The 20,479-nt window shown below is 48.4% G+C and overlaps 1 long non-coding RNA gene across 1 annotated transcript in view; it reads right to left on the bottom strand.

The window, feature by feature from the left end:
- Nucleotides 1–1,397: 1,397 nt before the first annotated feature.
- LOC105416452 (uncharacterized) overlaps nucleotides 1,398–20,479 on the bottom strand; it is a 33,070-nt gene continuing 13,988 nt past the window's right edge. The window contains exons 2-4 of the long non-coding RNA XR_964555.2: nucleotides 12,068–12,149; nucleotides 3,071–3,133; nucleotides 1,398–1,850 (exon numbers count right to left, since the gene is read on the bottom strand). This is a non-coding gene — a long non-coding RNA (uncharacterized lncRNA). The remainder of the gene's footprint in view (nucleotides 1,851–3,070; nucleotides 3,134–12,067; nucleotides 12,150–20,479) is intronic.

Raw genomic sequence — 20,479 nt, 5'->3', positions numbered from 1 at the left:
AACAGAACAGATAAAAATAAAACCCGAGCAGACTTGGATTACGCCACGAGCTTTTCGCACACTTCCTCTAAACGCTTCAAGAGTGAAAGTGAGACTGAAAGATTGCAGAGTAACCCACGTGGACCTCTTAGGAAGAACTTTTTTAGGGGGGGAAGAGAGCTTTTAGGTGAAAAGAAAGGGAATTGTGTCCAAAGGTGCCAAGAGGGACTCATCCCTCCACCTCAGCTCTTACTTTGTTTACAACAAAAAAAAAACAAAAAAAAAAACTGCCAGAGTCGATTACAGAACCTGCCAAGCTCCAAATCACTGCCAAGTTCTGGGCCTTGCTCTGTTGCTGTGGCAACCCAGCATCCAAGAACACGGATCGGACATTCAGTTTTGAGCCAGTGCTACTTGCTAGGGGGTGGGGTGGGGGGCTGTTTTGCATGATGTCATCCGGTGACACGGAGGGGGCCAATCAAACCCTGAGAAAATTATGTCACCTTTTGTTGAGCAGCTCCATTCAGGCCTATAGAAGTGCAGTGAATTGTGAGCTGCGGAGAGGTCATTTTTTTCTCCCCACCGCTGTGCATGTGTGTGAGAAAAAAAAAAAAAAAGCGGGGGAGTAGTGGTGGGAAAAGGGGGGGGATGGGGCGAGTGAGCCCATTGTGAACATGTTAATGTTGTTGACCATAAGCACGGCCATAAAGATGTCATGAAGCTCAACCTCCAAAACATCAGCGCCGGGGCGTTCACGCCACTTTTTTCAGACGACCCCGTCCCACGAAAATTCGATTCTTGAAACGCCGCCGGCGCTTCGAGGAGCTTGTCAGAACATCGTCAGAGCTCGGAATAAAAGCCAGCGAAAAGCTGGAGCCAAATGGGCCTTGTTTTATCTCCGACAGGAAGGCCACAGTAAGCAAACCCTTGAGGAATCATCACCCCATATCCCAGAAGCCCCTTCCCCAACAACTTGTTCTTCTGGGATCTGACGCTGGCAGCGGGCGACATTTGAATTTGGTTACACAAACAGAAAACAATAATTCAATTTCTAATTTGTGCCAGTGAGTACAGGGATGTGGGGGATTTCTGCCCACGTCCGAAACTCCCCGACGTGTGTTGACCTGGCGGTGACATTCAGCACTTCTCTGTCAGCGCGCTCCTCCAGCTTCTATAGAAACTCTGCTCAGCAGGTGTGATACGTGTTTCCCATGATGTCATGTTTGTCTGGAAATCACGTGGCTTTAATACAGAAAGGTCCGTTCCCCTTCAAATCAAAAGTGACCTTTTATTCAGCAAAACCTTGTGATTTCCTACAACGTTTATTCGATGAAAGGTCAGACATCTTCAAACTTTCACCATGATGGTTCCTATTTAGGAGACGCTTCCTCAAAGCAGACTGTAAATGACCAAACACATTTTATGTTGCTTAATATTTATTGAACATTTTCAGTTTCACATTTATCATCGGGACCAAACTGGCATTAACTCATTTCATTCTCTCCCAAACTGCGCGAGGCGGGTTTAAAAGTCACCTTCAGCCCGTAAAAACAGAAAATTGCATTTAATCGTTTTCCATCCGTGGTTCCAACGCTCGCTGATGTGTCCAGAATAACACAGTATATTTCATTGTGGCAGCACCCGGGATGATCAAAAGCAGATGTATTTTATCCCAGGGTCACATAAACATCATAAACATCCCCTCTGCCGACTCCCGTGGATGCACGGCGAAGGAGGCGGCGTTGGGGCGACCCCTCCGTCGCAGCTGGAGCCCAGTTTTGTCGGCGATGGCGCCTGCAATGCCGAAGCCAAGAGAGAACATCTGCTAGGGTGTGTGGGTCGGCCGTCCAGCCTCGGCATGAAGTGTCACCCTAGAAATATAATACAGAAATGAATGAGTGGGATCTTCTACTCCAACACACGTTCTTAGATTTTCCACACAAGCAAATGGAGCGTAAACTAAAATAAATTATCACGTTAGGAGAGGCGGCAAAAGCACGGATGTGACCCGGCTGGAACAAAAGGCGCTGAGCGAAATGAAGAGAGCGCTTCTCCATATCCGGAGACAACAGCTGCAACAGTTTCGCCTCTGCCGAGTCTCAGGTGAGGTCGCACCTGTGCCGCGACACCCCGGCACCTCGCCGACGCTGCCGGAGGGCCAGGCCCGTCCTACTTGTTCTGTGATAGACGGGGAAGTGACACCAGTTCCTCGTCCTGAGCTGGTTTACCTGTTCCGAGTGACATTCCATCAGACTAAAGGAAGTGACTGAACTGTCTGTCACCACTTCCTTATTTCTAGTTTTATTTACATCACGTTAAGCTAAAAATAGTGACACTCTCACCAACTGTCAATTTGATTTCTTTTGTCTTCCACTCTGTTTTTTTTCCCCTTATTCCCACGTTTCTCTCCACCGTGGAGCAACCTTGGGTTGGTACGCGGCACCAGGTCCTAACCTGCCTCTGAGTGCCGGCCTGCCCGGGTGTGCCTGCCTGTGCCTGAGGCCGGAGCCCCTATCGCCCTGCCTCATTGGCATATCGTAGCGTACCCGTCTGCTGGCTCCCAGCCATCCACAAACGCAGTTCCCCTCCATTTACCCAGAGCTCCAGGCAGGCGGGCTCAAGGAAAATAAGGCCAACTTAAAGACCGTTTTGGGGTCGGACGTCTTCACCTGGACTCTGAGCACAAGTGCTTACCCTGGAAGGTGCACCTACAGCTCCGCTTATCCAGCGGCCCGGCCACCGTGCACATGCCCGTCAACGGGTTCCTTTGAAGGCCACCGACTCTGCGGTGGGTCATGAAAGCATATCTTAGTTCAGCTCCCCTGAAATGATCTGAGGCTCCGGAGAGACGCTGCGTTTGAACTGATATCGCTGTGCCAGTGCATTCTTCTCCATGATGCCGTGACTTGAGTTTCACAATACCAAAAAAAAAGAAAAAGGAAGGACAAAAGCACCAGCGCCGCACATCTATTAAAACTATCTCAGCGTCTCGTTCATGGCTGAATGCAGCATATTTTTGGCATCAATTACAACTTCAGAAAAAGCGGGCAAGATCCCACTTTGAGAACAGCTAAGGAAGGGTGATCTGTACCTATTCAGCCAGGAGATCTTGTTTCCATTAGACAGCCTCTGCTCAGCGCTCACCTGAGGTCATCTGAAAAAGATACAGGATGGGAATGAGTCAGAGGAGCACATTTAAGATTAGATCTCGCGCCGGGAAACGGCGGGCTCCGATGTCATTTGGCACCGCTCTGATCATACCAGATTTACACAGATTACAAGGAAAGAAAATCAACACTTCTGCCTTGATTCCCCACTGAAATGTGAAGCAGCCACACTGGAGAAATGACAACACAAAGCAGACTTGAGGTTCCAGCAGATAATGATGGATGATGCCGGGGTTTTCTTGCATTCCTTCTTCTTTATTCTTCGGGAGACAACAGGCCTTAAAATGACGCCGTCTCAGACTCGTTACCTTGGTGAAAAATACACAGTTTCCTAGAGGCTTGAAGCTCAGTGCATTCAGAGGAAAACAGCAATAATAGGACAGCGGGGGTAGAAACTGAATACCGGCAAATTGTTTCCCAGAGTTTCTGGAGGATATGGTGAAATGATTTCACCCCTTCTCTTTTTAAATACCTTTCCTTTTGCAGCAGGGGCTATAGGCTGTCACATGCAGGTCCATTTTCTCTTATTTTTCCATATCCGCTGCTATCACACAAAACTAAGTGAGTTTTCACCTAGACTTGCGGGCCAGAGCAGCAGGTTAGGCTAAGCCTCTCGATGAGGTAATGTGGAGAAGGTTGGCAAGCCAGGAGAATGACTGGTCAGGTCTTGTTTAGCTCGGGGGTAGGGGCTCTGTCTAATATTGGACACCCCTTTGTGTGTTGAGATTACTACCTTATGAAAAACTGCCCCTGCTGACACCCCTGATGGGATCATAGTTTCCTGCCCACTGCATCGCCCTGCTTATGAACCCCCCAACCCAGGAGAGAACACAGACATCCAAACACACAAGCCCGACCTCGCAGAAGGGCCCGGAGGATGCGGCGCTGAGCTCCCAGCGCGGCTGCAAATGTCACCTCCTATGGCCCCCGGGCGCTCCCACGTGAGTACTTGGCGACCGCGAGCGATGAATCCCAGATGGAAAACGACCTGCGTTTATTGACAAGGCGCACAAACACACGCTCACGTGCGCTCACCGCGATCATCTCCTGCAGCCAGTCTCCGATGAAAATCACATGATGGACCACATCCAGCATCTGAGGAGCAGCCAGTAATCTCCACCCCAAAAAAACACGAGCAAACAACTAAAAAAAAAAGTAGAGGATTGAGAGTTAAAGCTCGCCGTGGACTTGATCCCAGCAGGGCTGAGGCTATAGGATGATTTCAATTATTTGATATAATTTCTGATGGTCCATTAGTTTGAAATAAAGCCCCGACTGTACGAGATGTGTAAACAGAAAAGTTGCAAACAAACCCCGAAGCGCAGCTGTACTTTTTCCAGATGTGTAATCGACTGTTAATTACCGTCTTTCAAGTAACTTTCCCCACAAATAAGTCTTGTTCGAGACACGGGACTGCAGCTCGCCGCTTTATTTCGCCGCAGAGTTCAACACCTTTGTGTTACTACTGTTGAGACCCCCGGCAGAACTGCCGCTCACACTTCCGCAGGGCGCACCTTGTACGGGCGAGCACGCGTGCACGTACACAAGTGCTCATCAGAGTCTCTGGCACGGCTCTGAGCCAGTGCTCCCTTAAACCAGTCATGTGAAACAGCCTGTTCCTTTCTGCAAATCAGATTACATCTCCGAGGTGAGGTCTGCGGGTGCGCGCACACGCACACACACGCACAGCTTAATCAGATTTCGCCCCATAAACCTTCTCGTTTTGCGGATGTACACAACCTTGAGTACCAGCCAGACCCGCGGTTGCAGCAGAAAAATGTGGCAGGGTAAATAAATATGTGTTAGATTGTGCTGAAAGGAGCGCAGCAGTGCGCCCTGGACGACAAAAACAAAACAAGACAATTTGTTTGTCAAGCAAAGGCTTTGAGGGCCGCAATAAGCCTCCTTTCAGCAGAGTTTGACTGCCGTTTGGCAGCTCACCCGAGGAATGAGCACATGTGGAAACGTGTTTATGGAGTGTTTGGCAGGAATGCAAATGATAGCTGATTCGCAAAGTGTGCCGAGTGCCGTTTAGGTTACAAGGTTCTTATACATTTAAGTAGAACGGGCCCACCCCTTCCTCTGCGTTATTGTCAAATTAGCTTGACACTAAATCACACGTTTCCTGCTTGTTATCTTTAGGACCTGGTATAGAACGGAGACATGGTGAGTATGCAAATATTTAGCTGCTGTAGTTTTGGGAAGAAAGTTTAAAAAAAACTGTCTGGCTTCTGATGGACTTAATTAAACCCAGACCTTTAGAGGATGAGCAGATCTGGGTCCCTACAGGATCTACATCATATATCTAGTTTGCCAATCAGAATAAGCTCTTTAATTACACCAGAATGCCCCTCTGGCTTGTGGTGCAACATTTATTTGGAGAAATCTCCATCCAGCCTAGAAAATAAATCACTACTGTGTCACAATATCCAAACTGTGTCAGTTCATTGTCTGCACTCCCCTCGCCCTTGGTGGCATAGAGGTCAGAAGTGGTGGGTGGCAGAAAGCTGAGACAGTTGTGCCTGCCATCGGGTGTCAGGACTCTGTCACTCAGCCTGATTCAAGTTCAGGTCACGGTTCTGGTCATTCTTCACTGTGACATGTGAGGACCCACTGTGGAACCTGGGAGAGAGGAACTCGCAGGAGCCGGCTGGGGGAAGTTCTCCGCCCTGGGTTCGATTGCACTGCGCGCTCAGATAAGACAGCAGAGAGGGGCAGACTGGAGTGGGGGCGACAGGAAGCCTTCACTCAACCCTCAGATCACCTGCTCCACCTGTGGGAGCCAGAACTCGGTCAAGAGATGAGAAGGTTGAAATCGGGCACGGAAAGATGTCATTAATGGAGGTGATGGTGCAGGTGTGTCAATGTTTCCCATTTATCCGAGGGTAGGAAAGGAATTTGGAGACAATAAAGACAGGAATCAAATCGGGGCAGTGTTTTGGTCAAGGTCAACTTTGTGATGTTGCAATAATTGCAATCAAGGACGTGGAATCTAAGGTTTGGTGACACAATAACAACTTTGCGTGGCAACGTGCAGTTGATACGTACGGCAAAGGTCATTTACAAGGTTCCATCTGCAGCACGCTGTATGAGGTATATGGCAAATTCACAAGATGAGAAGTGAGGAACGTGACGATAGGGAGCAACAATTGTGGCAAAACGCTTTGTCTGAAACAAAAATGTCACCAAACCATCCATCACCTTTTAACCACGGTGGCCCGGAGTGTTGAAAGGAGCTGTGAAATGTTAGTGTTGGAGTGAAGGTAAACAGCTTCTCCCATGGTGGGCCTGTACCCTACACAGTGAAGGCACATGTTTCCTATTGTGGTTTAAAGGGAAGGGGATTAAAGTGCAGTGCAGCCGGAGCCACGGCTAAACACCCCATGGTGGGATCACAGTCCTCTCAGGTCCTGCTGCAATGCTGAGGCAGCTCAGTTGGAAGCAGCGGGCGTGTCAGGGGAACCTGGGGCCAGATCTGTCCGGCCTGCCAGGTCTCCCTGGAGTCCAGATTTGGGGGATTTTTTTCAGGCCATGGAGGCAGGAAGTCCACCACGACAGAACTGCCAGACTGATCCTGGCAGACAGTCGCACAAACACTAACCAGGCAGCGATTATGAGAAGGTGTTGAAACTATTTTGACTCTATCTGGGGCCTGATGCTGAACCAGGGACAACCTTGAGGGTTCCGACAGGAAAGAAGAAAAGGAGCTTCAAAAAAAATTCTGTTACGGTATAGTTAGAAAAGCTGCCAAATATGAGGTTTTACCCCAGGGTCAGCTGGGCCACATTCAGGTTCCACAGGGGACCCTAGAGTCAGGAGACTGTGACCGTGGAGCCAATTAAAGGACACTTTGAAATACACAAATACCACAAGGCGCGTTGGGGAAGATATGCATAGCGGAGCATATCTGTACTTACCAAAAACTGCCAATTAACCAGCACCCCGTGAAGCTCAGCTGGGACGGCTTCCATGTGCATTCAGTAAGAACCCTTTCTGAGGCTGGGTGGGTCGTTCTCCGTTTCAGGCTTTATGGAACATACATTTAGACGCATTTTTGCAAAAGATCTTAAACCTTAGGTTAAGTTTAGCTTCACGATGATTTAGGAGCGAGAAAGAGCTGGTGACCCAGGTTCAGGAGCAAGTAATAAGTGTGTGTGTGTGTGTGTGTGTGTGTGTGTGTCGTCACATTTTAGACTGGAAACAGATTGAAATAGTGTTTGGGATCAGATTTTTAAAGGTCACAGTTAACGCTGAGCCCCGCTCCGCCTCGTAAACCCCATTCCCTCCGTGATCCAGGTGACCCTCAGCCAAAACTTTCACAAGACTTGGGATAAGCGCGTAAGCACCCGCCGCTCCTCCTCCGCGACAACAGTAATTTCCGATTTCCAGTGACGCGACGCTGGCACTCGGCGGCCTTGATTAATGATCCTATAAGACTCTTGAAGGGTTTCCATTTAAAAAAAAAAAAAAAGAGAAGGAAACTGTTTCTTGAAATGAAATGGAAGCTTCGAACACAACGGCTACAGAGCAAGATGTTCTGGCAGCAACCTGAACAGCTGGCAACATTTTCCAATCGACACTGATCGCGGCCGCGCATGGGAAGGAGCTGGAGGCCGCGTCAAGTGGCCACCACACCTGAGGACTTCCCCCACACTCGCATGGACTCAAGGGGCTGGTGGTGACACCGTCGCACGCATACATGTGTACATACTGCCTGTGCACACATCGTCGACATACAGGACACTCCTGCTGTAAATGTCAGAGAACGTGGAGCTGGGAAACAAGATGGGACGGGGAATGTTGAGGCTAATCCATCACTGGATTAGGAAGCAGGCAAATATCACCAATAATAAACAAATGATTAGCGTCCTGAAGCTGTGTGCTTTACGAGGCCCCGAGGCTTCGGCTATAGCCAGGCAGGGTCTGGATCCAATCCCCTGTTGTTTAATGGTACAAGCAGAGGGGAAAAGCCTGCCAATAACACTCAGAACGCGCAGCAGTGAACCGTCCAAACACTCGCTCCTCCACCGCTGACTAAAGTGGACATTTCGTATTCACTACCATCATTCTTCTTAATTTGGTCCGAAACGCTGTCATGTGACTGATGCATCATTTTCAACACAGAAACAATTGTCCAACAAAGTTAAATATTTACAGATATTCGCAGGAAATTAGCCGGTTAAACCAAAATGGCAGTAAGTCTGCTGCCATGTTGAAAGCTGACGTGCGTTAAACGCACCGAACTATCGACCTGTGACATCGCTCTTCATCTCTCCACGATCCGGTACGATTTGGTATGCCTGCATGGAGATCAACCTCTTTCTGAGGTAGCAGAATTATTTATCTGCTTTGAACATGGTTCACTTGGTCCTGCGTCGCACACCGAGGCTGCAGCCTCGCACCAGGACGACACCTCTGTTTGTGTTGCACGATGAGAGGAAGCGCGTTCCAAAGTCCTCGCGCAGAGGGCGAAATGCCTTTTACAACACGAGGAATCGATGAAAGTAAGGGCCACGCGCAGCACACCTGTTGATCGCCAGTGAAGGCGTCGCCATGGAGACTATTGCAGAGGAATGCTGGGCTGATAAACTAATGGGCCATAAATTCTGTCAAGTGGTAACAGGGCTGGTTAATTAGCACACAAGATGAAACCGAGATCAAAGGTGAAACAGTGAAAGCAGGCTGTAATCTGTGGTTTCCTGCTGTAAACGACGCTGCAAAGAGGAGAAACTTCGGCCAAAACACAGACACAGTGCGTTTACGTTAAATGCTCCGCTAAGTTCTGCCTTTGGTGGATGTGCACAGACCATAATCTGGGCGGTTGCAAGTGTCCCTTTGCTCTAATCCGCCTCTGACTACGCGGTTCGCTGCTCAGATTGAAGCCTTTTCAGCCTGTCTGGCCCGCAGTGTTTTACCTGCTGTGCCCTGAGCCCTCAGCGAGCCCGAAGGACCCAGTTTCTCCAGCCCCCCCATCCTCAGTCACATCCCTGACCTGCACAAAAGCTGCGGCTGAGAGCTTGAGCAACAAAATAACTCTTTCAATCTGCGCGCTGCGTGGTTCTGACTGCAGGGCACCGAGGTCGCCCATACCAGGTCTTACTGAATCTCCGCCTCCTCCTCAACTCTAATCCTGGCCTACATGACTGACTCCATCTGAAAGCACCACACGCCAGAGGTGGGAGCCAAAAGCACTGTGAGACTCCAAAAAAAGGACCACCTGCTCATCAAACTAAATTGCACTCACTAAAGGCAATGGACAGAGTGAAAAGGAAGGGAGAAAGGGGGGAAAAAGGCAAGAATGAAAAGAAAGACAAGTCACTGCACTCCCTCTGTGATCTCAGCAGACAAAAGAACAAATTACATTTCTGCGTCATGGCACCCGGTTGTCAAAATCAGCATAGGGTCCCACTCAGCCCTGTGTGTGTGTGTGTGTGTGTGTGTGTGTGTGTGTGTGTGTGTGTGTGGACATAGGTTCCATCAGAAGAGCTGGAGAGGTGCAGATTCAGCCTTTCATCTTGTTTTCTTTTGTATTCTGGGGCACTTGTGTGTTGTCGGTCGCCTCTATTGGACAGAATTGACTGTTATTATTCCAAACAGCATTATCTTTATTAATGCCACAGGTCCGGGGGCTGTGCACTCTGCGGGAGTCGAGTCTGGACGGAGCTGCGACCAATCTCCCTAGATAAAAGCTCAGCGTGCAGGCCGGACGCATCGGACAGGCCTTCATCCTCCCTCCTTCTCAGAGAGGTGTAGGACCTACAAAGCACCAGATAGCGCTTTAATCTTAGCACTTTCTATCGGACGCAGACGTTTGAGCTGATAGCAGCTCTCTCCGGCCTAGCCAAGGTCGAACCGGGCTGTAAAAAGAAAGCGTAACAAGACACACAAATGTAAAAAGTTTTGCAAGTGTAGAGGACAAGAGTTCGGCGAAGCTGTTATGAGGCAAAGTTGGTGGCGCCCAAAGAGGGGGCCGCTTCCCAAAGTCAGCCACGCATGGCGAGTTATTTTAAAGGTAGTGTGGAGAGCTGACGTGTGGCCGGTTCAGGGCAGGGCGGCTTAGTGCCTCAGGCCCCTCGCTCCACTGGTCACACAGCATCGGCTGCTGGCCCAAGCCCGGACACTGATTTATGGGACGTGGGGGGGGGGATTACCATCAAACCATCCATGAGGACCACCCAAGATGGCAGCAGGGGATGACAGCCGCACACATGCACAGAAATTCAGACATATTTATACATTCACAGGAGCATATACATTCCCTTTGACACAGACGCAGATGTAAATCCCACCGCGTAAAAGATATAAACGCCTCTCTTTTTAGAAAGTCGCACATTTTCCTCCAAGAACATGTCTAAATACAGTAATCACAACCAGAAGAAGGGGAAGAAAGATGTATATTTGGCACCAACGGGGCACAAGTGGAGCGCAGGTCAAGCTGAACAATAAAAACCAGTGAAAAATCGGACACCCGGTCCTTCTGCAAATACTCGCCTCAGGTAAGCACTCACCTGCCCTGAGCTAACAACACACACACACACACAAACAAATACACACACGCCCTCAAACAGGTCAATATGTTAAGACAATAATGGGAAGTTATAAAATTGGTTATCATCAAGAAAAGGTCAAATGTTCTTTGTCAAATACAGATCTGTGTCTGTGTGTTTTCTTCCTGCGCTATCTGAACCCTTGAAACGGGCAGAAACCCACCGGGGGTTGACTTAAGCATCGAGGAGAGACCTGCTCTGATTACGGTTGCTCTTATTCGTTGCGCTGCAGAAATAAACAGAAAATGAATTGTTTTAACTAAGCCATCAGAATAGCTGCAGGGGGAGGATTTCAATGGCTTACACACATTACATTTCCTAATAAGTTGCACATTTTTAAAACCACATGCCTGCACACAGAGGCCCTAAAACGTTGGTGCACGTGTGCGTGTGCATGTGTAAAAACGTCTGCATGCTCGCGTGTCAGCGAGTCATTGATGACTGCTCCCCACTTTCCGACCAAACAAATCGCACATTTCCCCCGAAGGCCTTCTTTCCGAGCGGGGCCGGGCAGAGCCGGGGTGACAGTGGATTCAGTGGGTGAGCAACACTTCCTGACCCCCCCACCCCAAAAAAAAACTACCTCTTGATTGGACGCTTGGAGGCTGAGGGAAGAAAAGAAGCGGGGGCACAGAGATGGCACAGAAGTAGCTGGCAAGCAGACATTAAAAAAAAAAATTCCTGCTCCAATTGCCATGGAGATGAGTCAACAGAAGGGGGAGCAGGGCAGGAGGGGGAGATGAGGGCCATGGGGCACAGTCTGACCTGCTGTAGTTAACAATTCATTCCCGTATCCGGCTCCCAAATGATTGGGCAAACACGGGCTGCTTCTGAGTCAAAAGGGCCCCTGAGGGGCTGAGAGAGGGGCATCACCCCGGGGTGACACGCTGACAGGCACACACTGGTCGGCCCAGCTGAAAGAGAGGGAAGGCGGGGCAGTGGGCATCGCTGGGGAGGGTGGGAGGGTGGTGATGGCATAAGAGAGAGGGTCTGAGAACACCGAGTGCTACAGGCCGTGTCTCTGCCTGTGGCTGCGGCCTTTATTGAAGAGGATGATGATGATGATTATTATTACAAAGTGAACCACAACAACAACAACAACAAAAAAAACAAGCACAATCTTTCTTCAATTTTAACATAATGTAAATTCTTGCTACAAAGAGCTCTGGGACTGTGAGAAAACACAAGAACCAAACCAAAAAACCCACAAATTCATCCATTGTTCAGAGTCAGTGGGGTCAGAAAATGGACCTGGACACCTCACACAAGACACACATACGCACACCCAGAGGCAAGAGTCTCCATTCAACTGAGACAGATGTTTCTACAGTGTTAGCTTGTAGGTTTACAGTGGTTCATGCATTAAATACTCACCAGAGTAGCCAGCGTGCTGAATAGAGAAGCTTTATTCGTGGATGAGAAGCTTTATTCCAGGAACTCGCCAAACCCCATCTCTCTGGAAATAAAGGAGAATAAGCGTCATTTTAGACCTCTCTTCACCATTGTTCAGCTGGGTTCATTTAGGTGAAACAGTGCGAGGGGATGTACAGTAGCAAGAGGTGCAAATGGAAAAAGGGTCAAATCTGCAGCCAAACAGACCAGAACCTTGCAGAAGCTCAGCGCTGCTCGACAATAATGCCTCAGCAGCAGAAATAACAGTGGCAGTGTGCGGAGCTGCGGCTTCACTTGGAAGCAGAAGCTTCTTCTCAGTCAGCAGAAGCCGCCACTCCCCACACTAGAAACCCAAATTAGGACCTGGCCATTTTGACTGGAGTGATTGAACTGCCACCATTACGACAGAACCTAAACTGGGCGCCAGTATAAGGCGGGTGTGTTGGGAGAGTGGACCCATGACTGCTGCTCACGTCAGAGCGCTGTTTTCTTCAACAGAGCCGAAACAGGGACTTCCAGTTTTCTGTGAAACAACCCGTCCAACATCCCATAAAAACGTCTGCATCAGAGGACAAAAAAACAGGGCAAGGTACAAAAACAAGCGAGCTCGTGATATAAATAGCAGACGCCGGAGAGTCACTTCTCGAAAGGTGCGTGTGTCATTTAGGGACTTTGGGATGAACATCTGGCCGCAGCCCGAGCTCTAAATTTAGCACATGTGCAAGAATAAAAAGTGACCTCAGTCCCTGGCGCTGGCTCCTGATTCGTGAGCTCAGCGGTGCAGCCGGCGTCACTCGCTGACGGAACACAAACCATAGGGAAACAACAGAACAGCCTCCAAACACAGAACAAAACCACGATGATTTAATTATCTGAATACGCAAAAGTGCTAAATTTTGAATAGAGCAGCGGCAACCTTTAAGAGGTAGAAGAGTGTTCCGGGCCGTCTGACCTCCAGAACTCTCAAATCGGGCCTGTAGCTAAAACCCAAGCACAAACATGGCTGACGTTCAGGACTGCACCTCTGCAACCGCTGCAGGAAAACCACAGACGGTGCAGGTGTACGGTAACCGCCGAGGCAGAGGTGTGACTGACGCCAACCTCCAAGCTTGTGTAGCGTTAGCGCCGCGCATTCTTTCAGAGGCTGCAAACTGGGATTTCCTGTTTTATTTATTGGAGTTTAACTCCAGAGGCAGCGGCGACTCTGATCCTCCAGCAGCGATCGGATGAAGACGGCGCCGTTTGCAGAACGTATACGAAATGACTGGACGCGTGTGGGTTTTTGAGCAGAATTTCCTTATGCAGACGGCGCCCTCTTGAGCCAGAACATCCCTTGCATGTTGCAGAACATTCGGGACGGCGTGTTCTTTGATTCGTTTCTGAGCCTCGTGTGTGTGATTCCAGACGGGAGGCGAAGGCGCTCGTTCCCCCGGTGCGGGCTGATAATGAGGCAGGCCGTTATTAACGTGTTTGCTTTAATCGTGTTCGGGGGTTATTAGGGGCAGTTTACAGCGCACAGGAGAGATTAAGGTAGGCCACGCATGACGGAGAGAGCCGGGGAGGCCAACGATAAGTCCAACTGTGAAGCGGGCTGAGAAATATGAGCGCCCAGCAGGGCGCAAAGCCCAGCAAAGACAAACCGTCTCTCGCTGCCTCGCTCGGCCTCTCCGCTCGCCTCAAATCGTGTTACACAACCACAAAGGAATGCCTCATATATCGGAGGAGGATTTAAAACCAGCGAAAAAACAAGAGCAGTGAAGAGGGGATCGCGGAGGGATCCGAGGGAGCAGTTTGGTTCATTTATTTCTCTGAAGAAGAAAAAAGAAGGAGGGAAAAAATGTACAACAGGCCCGACAGTTCAGCCGCAATCAGGCCGGGTCACACCCCACCACTGTGCGCAGGCTTACATAAACTAAATCAGGCGCACATCGCGCTCCCGGTGGTGCGCGCTGACCCGGGAGCGCTGCACCTTTTCCTCCACGCTTTTCCATGCCATTAAAACAGACATTCCAGTGTTTTGCCGCGTTTTGTTGGAATACGGGGAGCACTTGAAAATTCATCATTTTATGAGCTTTTTAAACTTTCCCACAGAATTCAAACCGATTTTCCGTGATTCTGCCCCCACCTCCCCCGCACATGCACGCACATTCATCCTTGTACTTCTGCATTTGTGAGGACCTTTGTACAACATTATATCTGCTACAGCTCCTTACCATCACACCTAATGTCTGACCTTTACCGAGTTCTAACCTGAACCTTAAAACAGCCCCAACCCCGCAAACACACCTGTGAAGTGGCGAGGACCAGCAAAAAGGTCCTCACTTTCAAAAAAGTCTTCGCTTTGCAGGTGAAATTCTTGTTTAGGTACCCATTATGTAGCAAGTACAAGAACACACACATACGTAACTAAAGAAAACATGTCAGCTAGCCTTTTTTGACTGCAGTGTAAAAGGTGTGTGTGTTTATCTAAGAGTGTACGTGCTAGCTGAAGGTCAGAGCGGTGAAGTATTAGCGCGCTGTTTGCTCTCTTCCATGTACTCATGGGGTACCGGCCCGCTCCAAAGTTTGAACAGTGACGTGTGAAACTGGTAAATGCAAAAACAGGACGTTGCGACGCTCTGTTTGTCTGAGAATGCTCAAAGAATGGAGAGCTGCTACAAAAACAAATCTCTCATGCCGCATTCCTCCTGTCCATCAAACCCGACTTGTTGAACAAGATATGACATGGAGCGGAAACAGAAGTTACCAGAAGATCTATTGTTTTGTTTGTTGGCTCTTCAACTTTCATTATGACTCAAAAATAAAGACTGCACCTCTTTATTTTGCATGCTTGGATTAAAACGAACTATAAAAAATGCACGAGAAAGAAACCGACGGGCCTGTAATTAGATGCCGTCCAAACTAACATCGACCTAAAAATACACTGTGAAAGACGACAGTGTGGGTTCATGTATTATGTCAGAGATTTTAATGATGTTTTCTTATGTAACTTGTGCCTATGAAAGAAAAATAACAAATGGCTGGGGGGCTGGGGGTGGGAGGGGAGGCTGGGCAGAACTCAATCAACCGGAATATAAAAAAAAAAAAAAAAGGAGAGAGGCACCCTCCCTGCCATCATGCTCGTACCACAGGAACCACTGGGAGAACTGGGATGTGATTTGTATGTGTTTTTGAAGAGGGGTGCTCATAAACAGCGCTGAAAGGGGCCCCTCTATTCAGCACGCTGGCAAAGATGCGCTCCACCGGCTCGGCCTTTTGTCTCTCCCCGCTCACAAAACTTGAAGTATAGAAATAAAGGGCTTGATTCTCTCGACGCAAGCGGACCCAAATGATGCCATTAGGTTGGGTGCCCGCTCTGGGAGGGGGGTGGAAAGAGGGCTTCAGTGGTGTTTGGAGTGATTTAAGCGGTTCAGGAGAGGGCTGCCTCACAAATCCTGTTTGGGAATAACCCCGGAGGAGAATGGGGAGGTAGAGTGCCGGGACGGCCATCATTCTATAGTATGCAAAATTGCTTTCAGGTCCGTGAGTGCCGTGGATGCTAAAACAAAAGACGCTGAACATTCTTTTGTCACGTGATGAGGGTCGATGTGCGGCGGCGGTGCGTGGGGTCAGGAAGTTCACCGAACTTCCCACGCTGCCTTTCACCATGAGAAAGCCTATTTCGCTCTGCGTTCGTGGTGGAGGAAATTTTGTTCCAATGATGACGAGCATTCTAGAGCTAAAATAGGATATATAAAAAAGCTCTACTTCCTTGTAAACATGACACGGCATACCCAATTAACAATTGACAGAATGTCTGTGATGTAACAGTGATGCAGTTGTTTGTACAGGTATTATTCCAGATTTCCTCATAAATGTGATTATGCAAAAAGACTTCCAGCTGACCAGGATCAGACATTTTACAGTTTGAGCTAATGCACATTCATTCGTCCAATTTTCACATGTGGCCAGATGAGTTCTGCCTAACCACAAGTTGGAAATTTTGGGGTTCGACTACTCACTAGCTTACTTGATCTTTCCTCACTACACTCAGACTGACTAATAACATACATACACAATGTGCAAATAGTGTGATAGCAAGGCTAATGGCTAAGCTAATACATTCCATTTATGTTTATATGGGCAATTAGCATTTATTTTCCCACATGGTGAAGCATCAAGCCTATTACATCAAAGGCCATTTTTGGTTTTTTTTAATAAAAAAGTAATTTATCGTTTACATAAGAAACATTTTGGGAAACGGAGAGACGTTCCAGATCAGATGGTGTGCAGCATCAGCCACTTGCACTGTGCATCAAGTCATCAAGATGCCCGTTTGTCAACAGAAACCTAATAGGCATGTGAACCCAATAGTGTCAACAAAGGATCGGAGCCAAACAAAACCACTTGTGAGCGAGAGAGAAAGAGAGCGAGTAAGAGAGAGAGAGCCGCCGAGGCTCAGCCTGGTTCCACGACCCTCGGCTCAGCCCTCATTTACAGGCTGTCCCCCTGTCCTCTCCGCTACCAGGAGGAACATTACAGTGTGAACTGGAGCAGCTTCTCAGACAACTTGTGTCTACTTTTGTCTGCTGTGTAAACTTTACATGTCATTTAGTCATACAGCTTATACAACCGGTACTCTCGCGGGAAATGTGCCAAATGAACGATGAAAAATGATGGTGGACATAAAAATCAACTCTGATGAAAGCAGAACTGGGGTATTCCCCAGAGGACATGTTGTCATTTGAGCTTTTAGAAATGGAGTCTACTTGAAATGGTTGCAGCAGCTCCTGCAGATAAGGTTGAAGGGCAGGTCATCAGAAGAGTGTCAGCAGTCCCCACGGAGGCTTACAATGCAGCCTTAGTCCCAGCTATCGGGCCATCTCAACCCAGACCACACATGAGCCAGCTGGACGCAGGTAATGAGGAAACCATCCCCACTCGATGAGCCCAGAAACTGCTCGGCACCGTTCACCTGGTGGTCTGCAGACTCTGAAACACACTCCACTGCCTTCAGCAATGTCAAATATGCCCCAGCTCTGCCCTCCCTGCTGACCCTCCTTGCACAAGCATTGTCGCAGACTCTCTGTCAAACCGGTCGGTGGCGAAATCACTCCCCATTGTGGTGCCCGTCGTCAAGGATACGCCCAGGTGTTGCTCACGAGCCAAGGAAGAAGAGTCAGAAAGCCAGGGTGCTCACTAAGCCTCCTCCATACCACAGTGTGTCAATAATCAGGAATGCACTGCCTAAACTGAGCCATTGTTCCTTTGCCAAGAAAATCACAACTCTAAGCACTGACGCTGCCTCCGGGCAATACCGTCTCTGGGACAGGAGAAGAAACAAACTGAGGAAGAACAACAAGAGCTGGTGATGAATGAGAGAGGCTTTGATATCCCTCCAGACAGCTTAATACTGTCTAATTCATGCAGCCTTTTACTACAGTGCAGGGGTGGGTGGGGTGGGGGTGTGTACAGCATTGTACGGTCGCAGATCATCTGTGTAATTTTTTTTTTTCATAGTGGGACAAAGTCGGAGCTCCCGAGCAGACCAGCTGCTGTCAACAGTTGGAAGGCTTTGAAGAAGAACTAAGCCCTGAGACAGCAGGAAATATCCTCCTCGCTTCTTTGAACTCTCATCTATTAAACTTCAATTCAGAGTCCTTAAAGAAAAAAGTAATGAAAAAAAGATAATCTTACAAATGCATAGCTGCACCTGACATTTGCTTCTGAACCACACAGACAAAAGCCAAACCTGCCCACTGTTAATCTGTCAGGGGAGAATCAAAACCGCTTGGCAGGGCGACCATTTTTAGAAGGCGCTGCCTCTACGCTGGGAAAGCGACGAATCAAATTTAGGATGTTAAAGCCTGTCTTGTCTCTCGAGTAAGACAGTGTTCTCTTCACTGTCGAGGGAAAACTTTCTTGGCTTCTCTTAATTGTTGAAGGTGCAACCTGGAGGGCTTGAAACACAGATAATGGTGTTTAGACAACAGGTCAAAGGCAGCCAGACAAGCCTCCGTACTTGACCCTCCCAGCTAGATTAAAGCTCAACCTAAACTTGACCCCCATCCTCCACCCGATTGAGGAGCCCGCATTTTGCTTGGATCGTCTCTCTCTCGTAGAACTTCCCTCTCCTCCCACGACAAGTGCTCACTCGTCCTGATGTCATGGGTCTGATTGTTCTCGCCTGGGCCGCCGAGCCTGATATACGGTGCATTGTTGACAGCGCAACTCTCTCTCTCTCTTCCCTCTCTGCTGTAGGCGATAGCGCACAATGTAACACACACACACACACACACACACACACACCTTTACCCGCTGCAACCTATCATTACTGCTGTCACGTAGCCACCTCCACAGTGGGCTCCACAAGCCCTGACAACCACCAGCACACACCTGGAGGGCCCAACACTTAGTTCCCAGCTTTGTGCTTCATAAACACAGCTTTTTTTAACACACACCTATTCATATCCTGCAGCCTCAGCTTATATTTTGCCCCTCCCTTTTGCTGTAAACTCTATCTTACTGCTCTCTCTCTCTCTCTCTCTCTCTCTCAGTCCACAAATGCTTTTAGTGCTGTTTAATTTATTTCCTTTGTTATCATTTGCCTCACCAGCTGAGTGAAACAGTGCGCGCAAACGGCACAGCCATGTTGGCAGCAGCTTCCAGGCTCCTCCTGGAACTCAACAGATGACGCGCCACAGTGTGTATTCTGGGCAAATTGTATGCAGAAACAAACTGGGAGAAGGCGAATATTACAGTCCAGGAGGAGAGAAGGAACTTTTATTTGCTTAGACGTTTATAGTTCATTCTCCAAACTGGCCTGGTATTTATCGAACACGGCTTGTTGGATGTTTCAATGTTTGCTCGAACCAGAGCAGCGCGAGTGCATCGGGAGAACACACAGGGCCACAAACCAAACATCTAACACCTGAGCTCACCACACAGGAGCGACCTTTGTTGAGGCTGTTGCTGTGACAAATTGGGTATGAGAGCGACTTCTGAAGATCCCAGGTTGTTGGTTCAGGGCTGCTCAGTATAAACATGAAACTTCCGTCGGTTAAACGAGGGGACAATGGAAAAAACCTCTGGGAGAAACTTTGGGAAATCACGTATTGCTACACTAGCCTCGACCTGTTCAGTGAGCAAACAAGATCTCCTGATAGGTTCACAACGTGTGTCCCTCTCAATGACTCAACAAGTACCAATGGTAGGAAAACTGGGATCGTAATCTTTTTCCTTAGATGGGATGTTTCTTTATGAAAATCGCACCGTGCATTCTATTGCCCCAGCCAGTGTGCCCATGGGTGGCAGGTCTGCGTTTATGGCAGGTTTTATGCAACTTGTGTCTGGACCTCACCAAGCAAAAAAGGTAGATTACCCATACTGCGATTTGGCACAGCTAACTAGATTTTCAACATAAAACATTCAGAGGAGAAGAAAAACCTGGCCATTACGAAATTTACCTACAAGAGTGAAATACTCACCATCTTCTCCCCAACTAGATTTTTATACTTACAATTGTGGGCACTGTGTGTTTATGTGCTATGTGTTATGGGTGACCTCATCAAGCTCTTGCATATACACCAGATGGATCTGGGCAGCATCAAGTGCGAGCAACACCGCGGAGCTCCAACTGAGTCTCCTCGCTTCATTTACATACAACAATATACAGAACCACAGTCCACTCCCAAACATACATACACAAACCATTCACGCCATGTTAAACTCAATCTCATTCAGAGCACATCTGTGCACGAGTGGATGGGTGTACATCATGGTGTTTGTTTGTAGGACTGAAGGAATGGGTGAGGTTCCACCCGAAAAAATGAAGATGTTTTGCGCTTCACAAGGTTACCGAGGGGGTTGGGGTTATTTTGGTAGCCGACCCAACCAACTGTACCAAACTTACTGTTGGGGCCTTTTATTTAGCCCTTTTTCCTGCTTTTGACATGCATACAGAAGTGCATCATGTAGGAGTACATGAATGCTGTGAGAAACATCCAGGTCGGTCTTCATTCGGGGAATTTGGCGAAAGATCCAGCCTCGGGATACAAGTGTGTTGTGTGTGTACATGCAGGAGGCTCAGGCATGATCAAACAAAGCACATCCAGGTACAGTAATGCCAGCTGTTCTCCAACACCACCACCGCAACCTTCTCAACAACATCCCCCTGCTTTTTTACCCCTGTGCAGAGTCACTCTGCTACAATTGGTGTGAGAATGAAAGAGGCCTTGTCTAAGAAGCTAATCCTTATACAATTAGTCATTAAAATTGGCAGATATGCCACTCCCCCATCCCTCAATCCCCCCTTGGAAATGGCAACCATCAGGTGTCCGTGCAATAAGTTAAACTAGAGAAGATGACAGAAACATTGTGGAACCTCACATATAGACTAAGTTCAATTGATTGAAT

The sequence above is a fragment of the Takifugu rubripes genome, chromosome 5 (genome assembly GCF_901000725.2).
Source record: "Takifugu rubripes chromosome 5, fTakRub1.2, whole genome shotgun sequence".
Taxonomy (NCBI): Eukaryota; Metazoa; Chordata; class Actinopteri; order Tetraodontiformes; family Tetraodontidae; genus Takifugu; species Takifugu rubripes.
This window is presented reverse-complemented; position numbering and strand designations above follow the sequence as displayed.